Source organism: Eucalyptus grandis, chromosome 9, assembly GCF_016545825.1.
Source record: "Eucalyptus grandis isolate ANBG69807.140 chromosome 9, ASM1654582v1, whole genome shotgun sequence".
NCBI lineage: Eukaryota > Viridiplantae > Streptophyta > Magnoliopsida > Myrtales > Myrtaceae > Eucalyptus > Eucalyptus grandis.
The window spans coordinates 18539209-18556088 of NC_052620.1; the positions used below are offsets into that span (position 1 = coordinate 18539209).

At 38.0% G+C, this 16880-nt stretch overlaps 1 protein-coding gene across 1 annotated transcript in view; it reads left to right on the top strand.

The window, feature by feature from the left end:
- The window catches only part of LOC104418495 (probable receptor-like protein kinase At2g23200), a 29439-nt gene that overhangs the window by 2361 nt on the left and 10198 nt on the right, over window positions 1-16880 (top strand). The window lies entirely within an intron of this gene.

Here is a 16880-nt window from a genome sequence, read left to right on the forward strand (position 1 = left end):
CAGAGAGCAGGCAAACTTGGCTGAATGGGGCATCGCATGCATCCAGAACGGAATCATTGAGCAAATAGTCGACCCTCTTATTGCTGGTCAGATCAATTCGAACTCGCTGAGAAAATATGGGGAGGTTGCTGAGAAATGCTTGCAAGAAGAGGACGAAGAGAGACCTAGCATGGGCGATGTACTCTGGGACTTGGAATACGCCTTGCAGCTTCAGCAAACTGCGGTGAAAAGAGAGATTTACGATGACAGCACGACCGACGGTTCGTCAATATTGACTCTTTCAAACGTGAGGAAGCTCCCATCATTTAGCACAGACTTGGTCGAGGAAGAGGGCGTGGGCAAAGAATGGGCGGATAGTTCACAGATGTCCATGAGTGGAGTTTTCTCCCAGATGAAGATTGATGAAGCCAGATGAGTTTCATTGTGCAGTATGTTTATTTAACGTGTTTCTGAGTAGTTTTCAGATATGAATTCTATTTATCTGATAAAGAAGAGTGCATGTAGCAATCGTTTTAAATTCCATCTTGTTGAAGCATCTGATATAATGACAGATGTTGGTTGTACAAGAGAGGGCAACATTTGACCGTGATATATCCAAATGTGATAGATATTGCACACCCCTTAGTTGCAGACCTTGAATAAACACTTGTTCCACAGATTGCGCCATTGATGTCCTGCTCCGTAATTGTTTTTGGGAATGATGCTAGATGGCTTCTACAGCTATGTGCTATTATTAGAGATTGCACAAGCCCAATTGTTATTTCCTTTGAAGGATTTCAATAGATTTGATTAGACTCGAGGTTTCAGATTCATTGATATTTCAGAGCATGAGCTTCCTTTATAATTCTTGGAAACTACTTCTCTGCTGTTCTCCATCGTTCACCAAAAATGCTTTCCTGCTGAATGGCTTTCGATTCAAATTTCAACCCGTTTGCAATATGATTTGTGCTGTCTCTGCTTTCAAGGTGGAAAAAGCGCCACTTCATCCTTCTTTATCACCCGGGCTTAGGTTGGTGGCATTAGCATTGTGATTTTTTATGGCCAGGTCGACAATTTTTCTTTTTATCTGATCGTGCTTCGGCTTTTCCGTTTTCTTTCGGAAATGAGCTTTGATGTCTTGGCTGCGTTTTACTCCCATTCAGGTTAGGGGAAAATTTTCCTCCTCCCATCACTTGATTTGTGCATTTTGTAGATGCGTAAATTAATCACGTCATCTTTATGCAAAATAAGTAAATTTGCTAGCAAATGTCTTTTCTAAAGGGACTTACAGCAAGCTTGCTTCATTGAATATTGCTCTATGGAGGAATAACTTAGGATTGGTGCTAGGATACTAAGTTATTTTCGCCCCGCTAAGATATTTTAAAGAGATTTTTGAGGTTTGATTTAAAGGGATCAGAAGCTCGTTAGAGATGACTTGGCCCTTTCTTTAAACTTTTTAGTACATCTGGGGTCAATTCCAATCCTCCTCACATATGGCAATTCGTCATTGGTTTGTGCCCTTGTGACGGTTTCAATTTATCCACTGCTATTTACAACACATGGATTGCCACATGGCATCATCCTGCTCAACCCTCTTATTATAAACAGTCCATTCATCTATTTATTTGGAAACTTTTGGCGGTTGGATCTGGAAACTTTTGGAACTAGGAATGCAGCTCTTCGATCGACTTCAACATCTTCAGACTTTGGAACTTCGCCAAATAATCATTGAATAGCACTCCACGATAAGCGCCACAGTAGAAATTCTACAATTTCCCCTTGGCAATTGAGTCTACTGGAATTGACCATTCCTCTTCATGCCCTCTTTATCTCATCCTGCTTTGGTGTAATTTCTACCTAGCACTAATCCTTTTGTATTGCCAAGGGATCTCGAGTAAACCACCTCAACAATTTTCGTTTTGGGTAAGTCTTATGCCAAGTGACTCTTAACAACCCAAGTAAATACATCAAATTCAAAACCAAATTTTTGTATGTCTCATTTTCCCCGCTCTCCCTTTCTCTCTCACTTCGGCCGTACCTAACTCCAACCATAGCATGCCTCCGCAAGCCTTGCCAAGATGCCGCCACCATAACCTTGAAGTCGATTTCGGCCTTTCCATATCCTTGACGTAACCAACAAATCTGTGCCCACTATTACCAGCCCTATTTCTCTCCTTCCTCCATTGCACCTAGTCGTCTCTCTATCATGGAGCAAACCCAAATCGGTTTAGGTGTGTGATCCCCGATGGTGGGTGACCCTCCATGGTCAACGAGCTTCGTTTACGACATCTCATGGAGGGATGGGTCTTAGTCGGAGTTTTGGGTTGTCGTCATGATGGTCAACGATTTGATAGTGGAATTTGGATTGTTGTCATGATGACCAACGATCTGCTAGCAATGGACTACAACATTAATGTAGACAAACAAACGAGGATAATTAACAAAAAAGTCTTAAACTTATTATTATTGTGTCAATTTAGTCATTATTATTATTTTTGGCCAATTTAATCATAAACCTTTTGCAATTGTATTAATTCAGTTTACCTGATCAATTTAGCCAACCGGCACTAACGTGAAATTTTTTTAATAATATTTTATTATTTTTAAATACATTTATCAATTTTTTTCTTTTTCTTTTTCCTTTTTTTTTTTTCATTTTTTTTTTTTTTCCTTCTTTACTTCTTTTCCCCATAGTGGTTGGCAAGCCTCCCACAAGAGGCACTAGCCATTGGGTGAGGGTTGTGAAGCTCTCGTTAGTTACCAGCAATGTGTTCCTTCCTCGGCCTTGCCTAGGCGAGGGCCATGACCCTCGCCGAAGGAAAAAAGCAAAGAAGGAAGAAAGGAGAAAAGAAAAAAAGAAAAAATAATAAAATATTATTAAACATTGTAGCCTCTTTAGTCGAGATGCCTTGTAAATCGAGATAGTTCTAGCTAGTGACAAGTATCGCCAATGTGTGTGTTGGTGAGCTTTATGATGGGTATGAACCTATCATTATATATTAGTAGGCTTCGTAACGAGTAATGAATATACATTCCCTGTGTATAGTGATGAGCCACGAGGTGATACTAATGCATCATGAAATAACATGTTTTCTGCTTGCTTATGAGTGAATGAACTTACATGATAGTTACTAGTTTTTATTGGCATATCATGATTGAAAAAGAAAGAGAACTTACTCATGCATGGTTATTTTGTAAATGCCTTATACTCACATTATTTGATTGGTGTCAAATTATGCATTAAGATGATCTCCTACCTTAGACCCAAAAATTTTATACCGGTTTTAGCTCACCCCTCATTTCTCAATGTGTAGGATGGCCCCTTTGAACATGTTGGTGGGTGCGATGTGGTGATGCCTAAGACCATCAACCTCAAGTTAGATGACAGCCCGCTTGTGGAATAGTATGAGAGTAGTGATATTAGTTAACCGACCATTTTCCCAGGACTATATATTTTGTTGTGATAATAACTACTGATGTTTGTATGAAGAAAAAGCATATGCATATGTATTAAACTAGTGTGACTTTCTTTTATGGAATATTATTATGTATTTTGTAGTACTTATGCATGCTATTAATCAAAGAGAAAAATCTACACATGTAGTGCGTAACGTACCTAGGCCGTCAAAAGGACCTCATGGATGCCAATAATATTTACAAGATTATGTCATTTGTGGTTGTCACAACCCGACCTTGACGCCCCTAGTTTTAGGGATGCGGTATAAAGATAGAATTTAGAGGTACTTGACTGTGAGAACTCCCTCACCATATACTACTCCAAGAGATGTCATCATCTCATTTTTTGGGACCAACCACATGAGTTTGCTTATGGTCTTAAACTCTCATAAGCTCACATCTTGCATGACAACGGAATTTATTTAAAGTTGTATTAAACAACCTAAAAATTGGATTTTAGGAGTCACCACTAGCATCTTTTTTTGGGGGTCGACAAGAATACCCAATCAAGGATTAGAAGTAGTCCTTCGATTTCTACGCAATCAAAGATCAAAGGCTTGAGGATTTGTGTTACGTTAACATTTCTATTAATGCCCTTTCGATACCAAATAGGTGTGCTTTATTACTTAACAGGTCCTTACATTTCTTTTTACATTTTCGTGCATCCAAAACTAAGGTGTTACCATGCTTGGTTCGTTCATTCCTTTCTATTCTAATCTAACCAGAATAATAAAGGAGACAATCAATTAATTGAAGAGACATTACGGAAAGTAAACACCCAAGACAATTTTAAAGATGATATAAGGAAACAAGTCTAAAAAGGACAATAAAAGAAAAACCCACAACTCGTTGGACCTTTATACAACACAAAAGGAGCCCAAGACATTTGTTCAGAAATGAATATCACAATTTGAAAAGGTCAAATTGGACATCGATCATTCGCCATCTTCAAATCTTTGGGACCGCCACCTCCAAAGGATGCCTTTCAAACTTATTCTAATCATTAAAAAAAAAAAAACCTTATTCTAATCCTAGGCCAATAGAATTACAAGACATGCGCCACACAAGCAATGACAAATGCATAGATCAAACAAACGCAAGCAATACAAAGCATCAAACAAATGCACTCCACTTGTCAAGCATGGCATTAGGGTTGGCCTTTGAAATTCATGCAATGCCCTCATTCAGAGACCTACCCCCATTCATTTTAAGTGACTCATAGTCATTAGCCATTGCTTGCGTTCACAAGAATTGACCAATGCTATAAAATCCCTAAGTCGAGTTCTAAGTGACATCTCAAAGTAATCCACATGATCATGCATCGCACCTAGGCCATTCATCTAAAAATCACATGCAAAGTATATAAGGCGGCATGCACTTAGGCCATAAAGCCTTAGTTCTCAATCAATCAACCAACCAATTTAGTAATAATGGATCAATTATTCAATCATGCACACCAATGAAATATAATCACACAATGCATAACCATGACGAGCAAAGGCAGACAAAATCCGATTCATGTGATGCCAAAAAATGATTCATATTCAATTTGCAAGCAAGGGCTTAAGTTAGATGAAATTGCAAAGGGAACCTCAACTTCACATATTTACAAACAAGTCCTAATGAAAGGAAATTTGCAAATTTCAATTGTTTAGAAAACATGTATATCAATTTTATAAGAATTTGAACATGTTAGATGTTTTCTGGAAATAAATCCAAAGTTTGAGTGCGGATAATGTCGGTACACAAATTGGACTTCATGAACCATCTAACAAACGTCAAATCTTAACAAAATGGCTTTAATTTTTTTTTTTTTGAAAGATATGACAGTTTTATAGAATTTGAATGAGTTTGATGTTATTGGGAAATATATCTAGAACCCGGGTGCAGATAATGTCAACACATTTATCGAACTCCTTGAACCATCAAATGATCATTCAATTCAATAAAACTGACATCAAAAAAATATATGAGAAATGCCAAACAACTTTGTTGAAGAAATTTTTGCAATATGGGCATCACATGAACTTATAAAGATCTCAATTTAAACAAAAGTTAGTTCAGGAAATCAATATTCCATAATGCACTATTACTTTGAGAGGGTTGGTAAAAATACTAAAACATGTTTTTATTTTCTGAACATTAATGACAATTAAGTTCAGTTTGTGACAAACAATTCTCAAGAGGACATCTAAGTCTAATTCAGCATGCTTGATTTTCTAAAAATCACACATGTATGTCAATCAGCCAAATCAACAATCTTAGAAACAAGGTAACCAACTCTATTTAACAGAAGCAGGATCGATGGTCATCTCGACCTAGGATTTTATGGAAAGTAAACCAACGTGTGAGAGTAACTTTTATGTGGGAAGCATCTCATTTCCTAACACACGAATTTCTAAAAATCTAAGAACACAAATAGGTCAGTCAGGAATAGAACAGAGCAATATGAGTGAGAATGTTCTATAGCCAATCGACCCTATCAATTGGTATCCAAAAATTTTCAAAATTTTATATGTTATAAACATGAATATCATGGACAAATTTTATCGGGACTCAACTCCAAAATAGCACCCAAAAAATCACACAAAATTGGCAAATAGTCAGACCCATAAAAGCACAGCAAGCATTTCGATTCAATGCAAGTTCCAGATTGTAACTCGAATTGGGAAAAATGGTAAGCACAGCAAATGATCTTAAAATCATGCAAACCAGACATGACAAGAACGCTTAAGATGTCTCCTACAAACTTCTAGAAGGTGACAAGTTCAATTAATGTCGTTTTTCAGCTCAAACGAAGATATCTAGCAAACAGGACAAATCTAAAACAGAGTTGAATTATAGCTAAACGGTTTGCAAATCCTATGAAGTTTTTATATTATTTAAAATTAAATGTCAAGATCAAACTTCATGAAGACACTCAGTCCAAAAACATAGTACAAAAAAAAAAATACAAAAATGACAAACCAAGCAGGTCAGTCAGCCTCAAAAACATATGCCGCAAATAGCATATTGCAGACTTTTTCACTAATTTTGAATAGGTTTTGACATAGCAAATGACGTCAAACTCATGCATGGAATATATATTTGAAAAGGTCCTGAAGTCATGCGAGAATCTCATGCAGACATCGAAGCCTAAAAAGGACATTATCTAGCTTAAATGAAGACGTTTATCAGGTCGGTTTAATAAGTATACGATTTTCACAGAACCAGCAATCAAGATCAATCAAGCCACCGAATTGTCATCAATCACCACAACCTCTCACAGCAACTTTTATGGCATCTAAAATTTAGATTTAGGCATGACCAATCACCCTAGGTTCGAGTGCCAGCCCCGATTGCGTAAGGCAATCTCGCTTCATGGAGCTTAAGTTTGAGAATATATTATGCCTTGTGTATTTCGCGAAATGAGCTCTAACGAGCTAGGATCGAACTTCGTCAGGACTTAGGACATGTCGAGAGGGATCCATGTAGGGGAGATAAGGACCATCGGAATGGGTCAGGAATGATCCGATGAGCACCAAGTGGTAGCTAGAGCTAGGATTGGTGACGGACGAACACCTAGGACCGCCGGAAGGAGATCACTAGAATGGAGGGGTTTTGATGGCTGTTAGGCTAAACTCCAATCACCGGAATGTTGAGAACTCACCAAAGGATGTCAAAGGACAAGTCAGGATAGCTAGAAAAGTGGCAGACCACCCGGAACAGCTGCAGAACCGCCAAACAAAATTACCAGCACCAGAGCCAGTCTTCGAGCCGATCAGAAAAGAGGTGCTAGACAGAAGGCTCCAATGTGATTTGAGGTCCACTGATGGGTTTTTTATATGTGATGATGGGCCTAAGTGGGCCCGTCCGCCCATGTTGGGCCTAAAAGCCCAGCCTGCAAGATAAGGGCCCATAGAGGAACAGTTGCGATGTGAAAGACTACGTTATTTTGATAAGAGGGGTAGTGTCCTTTTGGAGGGACGTTTTACATTGAAGAGATGCGTCTCTTGGAGGAGATGCTTTTGAGGGAAAAAGAAAAAGAAAAAGAAAAAAAAAGGGAACATACCATTTAGAGTACGTACGTTGTTTTTAGTCTCTCTCTCCCTCCAAGAAGTGTAAGACGCTACGCTCCCAAAACAACGTTTTTCTCCCCCCCCTTATAGCAACAGTACACTCCTCGATAGAATGGGATCAGGATTCTTCCTCGAACTTCGGCATTGGTGTTTAATTTGTGAACAATAAGGTACACTCGATTCCGTGGTGGATCTTTGATCGGTGATACATGTTATTCTTGGGCTCGTCTTCCGCATTTGTTTTAGGGGTTCGATTTAGTATCAGATCGATTTAGGGAATCCATTATTCCCAACATTGGTATCAGAGCCATTGTTCATGTTTTCCGATCCCTTTTCATGTTTATGATTTGTTTTTGATTGAATTTTCATGAAACATCGCTGTTGGCCGATCGGGGACGGAAAAATCCCCACACCCGCATACTGTTCACCCTGTTTTGTGATTTTCTGTAAGTCGAAATTCGTTTTTGATAGCGTAGGGTCGAAGCTCTCGTCGATTCGAGAAAAATGAGTCATGGACCGCCGCCGGACACGCTGTTATACATGGCCGAAATGGACTGGGTGCAACAGGAAGGAATTGATTATGAATAAACATTTTCTCCTGCAGTGAGATTTACCTCGATTCGCATTATTCTGGCAATAGTGGCTAATATGAATATTAAGTTACATCAAATGGATGTAAAGACTGCTTTCTTCAATGGAGAATTAGAGAAAGAATGTGGCATCCTAGAATTTCATAAAAATCCCTGAATATGCCATGAACCATGGATAGGCGATGGAAATACCGATATTGTACTTTGTAGCCTTCTAATCCATGATTTGTGATGAGATGTATGGCCAAGTCTTTAATGGATGAATTTTGGAAAGGAAGTTTTATCTTTGGCTGTATGTATGATAAATGGGAACTTATAGATTTATAATTTCAAGTATATAGTTATCTTAATTTGCAATTTAGTGCTTTAATTAAATAGGGATTTAATTAGTTTTTAAAAGGGTTAATCTTAGGTTAATTAAACTTGGGTCTTAGGCCCAAGAGGGATGGGCCTAAGATGAGCCAAGCTGGCCGGCCCATAGAGCCCATAAAGGGTTGTCGATCGCACGAAGAGAGGAGGGGAAGAGACCAGTTTTGCATGCCCTCCCCCACTTGTCCTTTGAAGTGTGCCAAGTGTCCTTCATGCATGCCTAATCATAGCTAATGATTGAGGGGAAGAAATTAGGGGATGACGAGGCCAGCTTAAGCGAGAAAGAGAGGGAGAGAGAGGGCTTCGTCCGAAGGGAGAGAGAGAGAGAGAGAGAGAGAGAGAGAGAGAGAGAGTTACCGAGAGAAAGAGAGAAATCGAGAGAGAAAGGGAGAGTGAGAGTGCGAAGAAGAAGGAAGCCGCTCGTCCGTTACTCGTCGTCGCCGTGTCCAGTCGCCGTGTGCTCGTGTTTGCTCGGTTTGGAGGCAAGTTGGGATTCTTAATCTGCTCTTGCATGTTGTGTCTAGCATGTGTGCTTGAATGGTGATAGATTTCGGATGTTTAGGGTGATAAAAGTCAAAGTTCTAAGAGGGATGTTTGATACTAGAAAACTGTTCTTGAGAAAACAGTTTGACCTTGAATGTTCTATTGGCTTGCATGTGTTGTTTGAGTTAGATTTTGACCGTGACTTCTAAATGAAAGTTGTTAAGTACATATTGAAATATAACATACTCAAATTTTAGACAAAAAAAACAAGTATAAGTAGGTGAAATATTCATTTTTCGGAGAGACTAGATCTGGATCAGTGGTTTCGTGGTCTGTAAAGTAAACTTCTTGTGAAAATCTCACCTTGATCTCTTAACGAAAGTTGTAAAGGACATCTTGAGGATTAAAATATCAAAAATTTAGAGAAAACCAATAAGAATAGCTAGGTGAAATCGTGGTTTTTCGGAGGGTGTTGAATCTGGAACTTTCGATACTAGGAACAGAAGTTTTAACCGCATATATTTAATTATCTAGGATGAATATGAATTTTATTCCTTCATGAAAAATCTACTTTAGGGTCTTGAATACCACATATTCAAATTTCATAATTTTTGAAGGTCATTAGAGTATTTAATCAGAAATATTTCAAAAACTGTGTAATCTGACGCGTTCAGACTTGGTCAGTTTCAGTGCGTGGGCCATATCATTTTGCATAAAATTATTTCGGCAAAGTGTTCTTGATGAAGTATCTTTCTTTATGTCTTCCCTGAAACATATTAAAATTTCATAATTTTTTAAGTTCATTTTCCTATTTAACCAAAAATGTTTCAAAAACTGTGCAAGCTGTATTGATAGAATAGAAATGCTGTGACGCGTTATCTATTTCAAATTGTATGAGGGTCTTTTGGTGCAGTGTCCTTTATGAAATATCTGCCATTATGTCTTGACTATCATATGTTCGAATTTCATAATTTTTAAAGGCCATTTGGGTATTTAATGGAAATATTTTCTAAAACTGTGCAAGCTGGATTGTGCGAATTCCAAATGCTGAAATTTATGATTATTCTGCTTTGGATGAGCCCTATTAATTATATTGATTGAGGTGATTGAATCTTGCTGAGCATGTGATGACATTTGGCATTGCATATAGAATCAAATGCTGAATTTGACTTTGTTGCCATTACATCATGTGCCATGTTGATTGTGAGACATAAATTGGTGAATATGAATTATGATGAATGAGGAAACTGTTGGAGGTGGGCCAATAATGCCCTAGGAGTGTCAGGATGCCCGGGATGGGGGGTGCCGGATGCCTGGTTGCATTGAGATACATGCCCGGATGTCCTCGGGAGTTTTGAGATTCCCGGAATGTTTGGGTGCCGGAAGCCTCGGAGGTTTGTGCCCGGGGAATGCCTCGTGATGCCAATTGGGATGCGAGATGCCCGGAATGTGGGGGTGTCGGATGCCCGGTGGTGTGTGCCGGAAGTTTCTCGCGATGCCAGGTTGGGGTGCGAGTGATAGAATGTGGGATGCAATTACTGATCCCGAGAAAGAAAGATGTGGTGATCAAATTGAAAGATAAAAAGTGGAAATTGAATCATGCACATATGGTATGATTGCATATGCATGGCTGTATGATATGATGATGATGAGTGCATGGTTGTGTGTGCACCTATAGCATGATGGTACATGTATGACATGATGATGATGAGTGCATGGTTGTATGTGCACCTATGGCACAATGGTATGCGTACATGAGGCATGGTATATGTATGACATGATGGTGATAAGTATATGAGGATGTATGTACATATGGTATGATGACATATGCATGGCTTCAAGGTAAGTTATGCTTGGATGCATGAATGATATGTACTATGCGATGATTGTTATGATTGTATTGTGTGATGCATTGAGTAGTTTATTGGATCCTTTACCTGCCGAGTGGTTGTACTCACCCCTTCGGGGACCAACATTTCAGATTAGGAAGATGCCGCTCCCTCCGGTCACGCGGGGTACCTTCTATGGCCTCCCATCTGACGTGGAGGTAGAGTGTTCGGAGATTGACTGCGTTACCATCCTTGGTCTGACGTTTGTGCGAGTTCGAGTGCTGGTCATGTACGATGTGGGCCTGGCTAGGGGCCTAGTCATTCAGGAGTTTTTTTCGGTCCACGTCTGCCGAGATGGAGTGTTTAGGGGGATGTTGCCGCCACCACCGCCCAACGCGCTAGGATGGGTGTGATGGCCGCGTGAGGAGCAGAGAGCTGATGTTTCTTTTTTAGGGTAGCCGATGCTGGTAGATGGAAGATGACACGTGATTGAATATATGGGTCGAGATATCTTTTGGGTTGTGGCCAAGTGTAGTTAAAAATCTTGGCTTTTCCTTTTGGCTGTACCGACCCGAAAATCCATCATGAAAATATGTAAATAAAAGTGGCTCGGCTTTATCTTTTCATATGGTGCGTAGTTGGTGTGCATTGCATTATGGTTATTGGAGAGAGAGATGGTGAGATTCAATTATGCTTCCGCTAATAAGTTGTGCTGGGACCGTTTTCAAAAAAAAAAAATGCTTATGAACTACGATGCTTCTACTAAGAGATGTAACTAGTGTTCATTAGGTATAGCGATAGGTACCTATGGCGACCTTAGGTGTTTCGGGGTGCCACAAAGAAATATATATAGAACAACTTGCCGGTTTCATTATGGAAGGCCAAGAAGAAAATGTATGTTGACTTTTGAGATCAATATATGACCTTAAGCAATCGTCAAGACAATGGTTATACGTTTTCATAATACCATAATGGCATATGATTTTACAATGATAGATGAGGATCATTGTGTATATATCAAAAGATCCAAAAATTAATTTGTGATCATATAATTATATGTTAATGATATACTAATTGCCGGAAGCAATATGAAATTTGTTAATACTGTGAAGAGTTGGTTATCTTCCAATTTTGAAATGAAAGATATGGGTGAGGTTGCATACATTCTTGGAGTTAAGATTTCAAGAGATTGTTCGAATAGATCATTATCACTTTTGCAAGAAACATGCATAAATAAGGTTCTTGAACGATTTCATATGCAAGATTGTAAACTATTGCAAAAGATGAAAGATTGAGTCATAGATTGTGTCCAAGGACTCCATAAGAAAATGAACAAATGAAATATGTTCCTTATGCTAGTGCTGTGAGATGCTTAATGTACGCTATGATATATACAAGACCTGACATATGTTTTGCAGTTAGAATGGTGAGTAGATACCAATCCAATCCAAGTCAAGCACATTGAAAGCCGTTAAAAGAATATTGAGGTATCTCAAGGGAACTGCTGATTACAAGCTAAATTACCAAGGAAATGATCTGCAACTTGAAGGCTATTCAGATGCTGATTGGGGATGAGATTTAGATGAAAGAAAATCTACCTCTGGTTTTGCTTTCTTACTAAATAATTGCGCCATATCTTGGAGCAATAAGAAGCAAACGTGTATAGCCTTGTCCATAATGAAAGCTGAGTTCGTGGCATTATCAGCAGCAGTACAAGAAGGTGTTTGGCTTAAGAGATTTTTGGATTATTTAGGTTTTATTGGGTATGCTGTAAATCCGTTATTGGTTAACTATGATAACCAAGCAGCTATAGCGTACACCAAAAATCCAAAATATCATGGCAAGACTAAACATATAGATACCAAGTATAATTTTGTCAATGATATGGTTGCACGAAAAGATGTGAACTTACAATACATATCTACACGTAGAATGGTAGTAGATTCTATGACAAAGCCAATACCTAGAGATGTGTTTTGTGGTCATGTAAATCTCTAGAACTGCGTAGAGGCTGATATACTGAATATTGTAATTTCCCTGAAGTGTTCACATTTAATGAATTTGTGTTTTTTCATTATTAATGCTTATGAATCTTTGTTTGACGTTTATGCATCTTAATGCTCAATGCATTATATTAAGTTGAGAAAGTACGTCAGACAGATAAAAGATTAACCCACTCACACGGGTAATCGTCTCTATTTATTGTGTGATAAATAGAGATGAGATGGTTTTTAAGCTTATTATCTAAGTGATAATCGAGAGTTCAAGCTTAAAATATATATGTCATCTTAATTGAGTGTTAATATGAGGACATGATATTGACTATGTTCGAAAGTAAAATAACTCACATATTTTACTTTATCTGTCTATGATGCCAGATGTGAGTTCTGATGAATTCTGTGTATGAGTAGATATGTGAACTCAAGTTAGACATTGGGTATGTCTGAACTATCATATGTACGATATTAAAGATGTAGACATACGCTCCATGGGAAATGAGTTAATACCGTAATACGTATTTCATACGACGTATGCATGAGACGACCAATAAGAGTGGCAAAAGTTTGATTTCAGTTTTTATGCCGTGTGAGACTCTTGAGGAAAAGAGTTCCTCAATTTAGTGCCCTCATGACTCTTACTTATCCTCAAAATTTCTATTCAATGTTTGCTATCTTAGAATGTTGCCAATGATCATGAATTGATTCGATCTAATGGGACATTTCTAGAAAAACAATTGAACTAAAATTGAGAGTTTCAAGTAAAGAGGAAGATCGAATTTAAAGAATCACATTCTAGTTTTGTATTCATTAGTCGACCAATTATGATTGTTTCTGGGATAATAATAATTGTGAATACAATATATTATTGTTTAAAAAGAGATCAAGAGAGAGATATAAATGTGATCGATCAATCTAGGGTACTGCATACTAAATCTACTCAAAGTGTGATGCTCATTATGAGCTACTATATATTCCTAACAGATGTATGGCAACGGGCTCTCAAAGTATGCTGGTCGCACGGATTATTCACCGGTATGAATGTTGCAGAGAGGTAAAGATGATCATGTTCGGTCCACCATGTGCGAGTAGGAGATGATGGCTTTTTTTATATGTGATGATGGTCTTAAGTGGGCCCGTTCACCCATGTTGGGCCTAAACGGCCTGCAAGATAAGGGCCCATGGAGGAACGGTTGCGATGTGAAAGGCTACGTTGTTTTGATACGAGGGGTTGTGTCCTTTTGGAGGGACGTTTTACATTGAAGAGATGCGTCTCTTGGAGGAGACGCTTTTGAGGGAAAAAGAAAAAGAAAAATGAAAAAAAAAAAGGGAGCTACCCTTTAGAGTACGTACGTTGTTTTTAGTCTCTCTCTCCCTTTAAGAAGTGTAAGACGCTATACTCCTAAAACAACGTTTTTCTCCCCCCTTACAGCAACAGTACACTCCTCGGTAAAACGGGATCAAGATTCTTCCTTGAACTTCAGCATTGGTGTTTAATTTGTGAACAATAAGGTACGCTCAATTCCGTGATGTATCTTTGATCGGTGATACATGTTATTCTCAGGCTCGTCTTCCGCATTCGTTTTAGGGGTTCGATTTAGTATCGGATTGGTTTAGGGAATATGTTATTCCCAACATGGACAGTGACGGTGAGACTCACGAGAAGGTGGTGGTGATTAGAGGTGCAAGCGCATCGCCGATAGGGGCTCTGGCAAGCGATGATCGGCACGGCAAAGAGGGAGGCCAAGAAATGGCGATCGGGGGAGGGGTAGAGAGAGAGAATCTAAATATGAAAGTCCCTCAATTTTGGAGGGAAAATGGGCTTTATACCTCATTGTAAGATCATATCCTAGCTCTTGGATCAATTTAGGATTAGGATCTTATCTTCCTAGTTTAACCAACTTACTTAGCCATTAAGTTTACTTACGATTGGTCAATAATATGCACATGTCAATTTGAATATCTACGATGAACTCTCAATGGATAATCATGATCAATTTTGGGATTAAAGGCTAATCAGGGGCGTTTTTGTAATTCACAAATCTCACGGCAATTTTGTAATTTCACTAGGGGCAAATTTGTAATAACATGCAATGAGGTGAGGGAAGATCGACTAGACCTTGGGTTTGCTAGTGATGGCGGTTGGCCATTGAAGGTTCACCAGAAAATGGCTAGTTTGGCCGTTTTCCGACGAAGGCCAATCAAGTCGATCGCACCAGTCCAAACTAATTTCGACCAATTCAATCGATTCTTGGTCTTTTCTTGTGCAACTTAGTCTAGGGACTTAATTGCAAAGAATCTTTGTTCAATTAGGAGAAGAAATGAGCTAGTTTGAAAAGAAATTATCTAATTTCGATGAAATTAAACCAATTAAATCTTGTAAAAGCATCTCAATTAGTTCCAATTGGTTTAATACCTTTATAACGTTGAAAATCATGAATATACTCAATGGGTGTACGAAATTAGAATTTCTATTCCAATTAGCACAATTTGTGCAATTTTCTATCTCAAAACGCAAATTGATTGAAATTGAATCCAATTAATGTAACGAGATATAGTTCAATTACACACATTCGTGATGGCTTATTGCATCCAAATTGACACTAAAATGAAGGTACAACCTTTATGCCAATTAAATTGAGGGCCAATGTTGAAATTAAACCTCAATCTATCAAATTAAACTTTATTTTTAAAATGGGTCAACTGGAATTGCACTAATTGAAGCTTATTAGCTTGGATTTCTTAAGTTCAACTAAGCTAAATCCATCAAATTAGAGATTTCCCAAGTGGCTTTGGCAAAATTGATCATGGATTTGGATTCAATTTAAGAAAATGAGTTGAATGGAAATGCTAGCACGCAATCCGAGAAGAATCAATTAGGCTAAAAATGTTAAATTTTATCCCAACATGCTAAATCACTGAAATGATCATGAGAGTGATTTCAAAATAGCCTCTAGATTAAATATCATAAATGAAACTAAGCCAAAATATGAATAAAATGAAAGTACTTTTATTTTTTGTCGATTTGGAACTTAAAATAAAAAAATTAGAAAAATGAGGTTATTAATTGATTTTCATAGAATTTTCAATGTCAAAGTTAAATCAAAGCTAAAATAAGATGAATTGTGGGTGTTTATATTTTTCAATTTTTTTTTTTGTTAAAGAGCTGATTCATTAAAATGTTGATTTTATAATAAAAAATTTTAATTTTAATTTTCAAAATTTTTGTTGCCAAAGTGATGTTAAGACTAATTGGGATCTTTTTGTGCAAAAAAAGCCAAATTTTAACTAGAAATTGACTTTTCATCAAAGAGTTGACTAAAACATCAATTCAAAAGTTAACTCTTTGACTTTTTGGGTTTTCATTATAAATAAGTAAGAAATTGTTTACAAATGGCTGGTCAAAGAAAATAAAACTAAAAATGACACTTTTGACTCGAGAAATAGACTCTGTTACGATAAAAAATCCTTATCTCACATTTTTAACTTTGATGATGCATTGGTTAAAAGTTAAGTGTTAACAATGGTCCTTTTACTTTTGACCAAAATTAATAACTATAACTCTACTTTTTTATTCTTATTCAAAATTGTTCTTGTACTTCTTAATTTGTTCCACGCTAGTTCTCCTCAAATATCTTCTTTTGCGGTCAACCTTTGTTGATGGGGGTCGCTAGATTTCTAATTAGAATTAATTGAGAGAGAGACCATGAAGAAGAAATATTGCAAAAGATTTGTTGATGAAAGGGGAGTGAGGTTAATCCGTGACGTGTGTTTTCACCGAGGTAGCCATGGTCACTCCTACTCGAAGCCCGCGGCTTGTGGTCGCTCAAGCTTGAGACCGGGGCTCACCGTTGCCATGGCTAGTCAACCTTTGGTCTCACGGCCATGCAAGAACTCAAGTGGCTGGTTGCCATGGCCGCTATCTAAAGCCGGCTGATCTCAAACTCATGGCCGCAACCAGTGCTCAAGCTTTTGAGCTGTGGTCATGGCTGCTACGGGTTGTCATGGGAGAATACTTACAAATTATGTTTTTACGAGATGCTATTGTTGGAGCTAGCAAGTAGCATCTAAAAGGAGATGAATAGGTGATTCTATCAAATCTATCCAATTTATCTATTG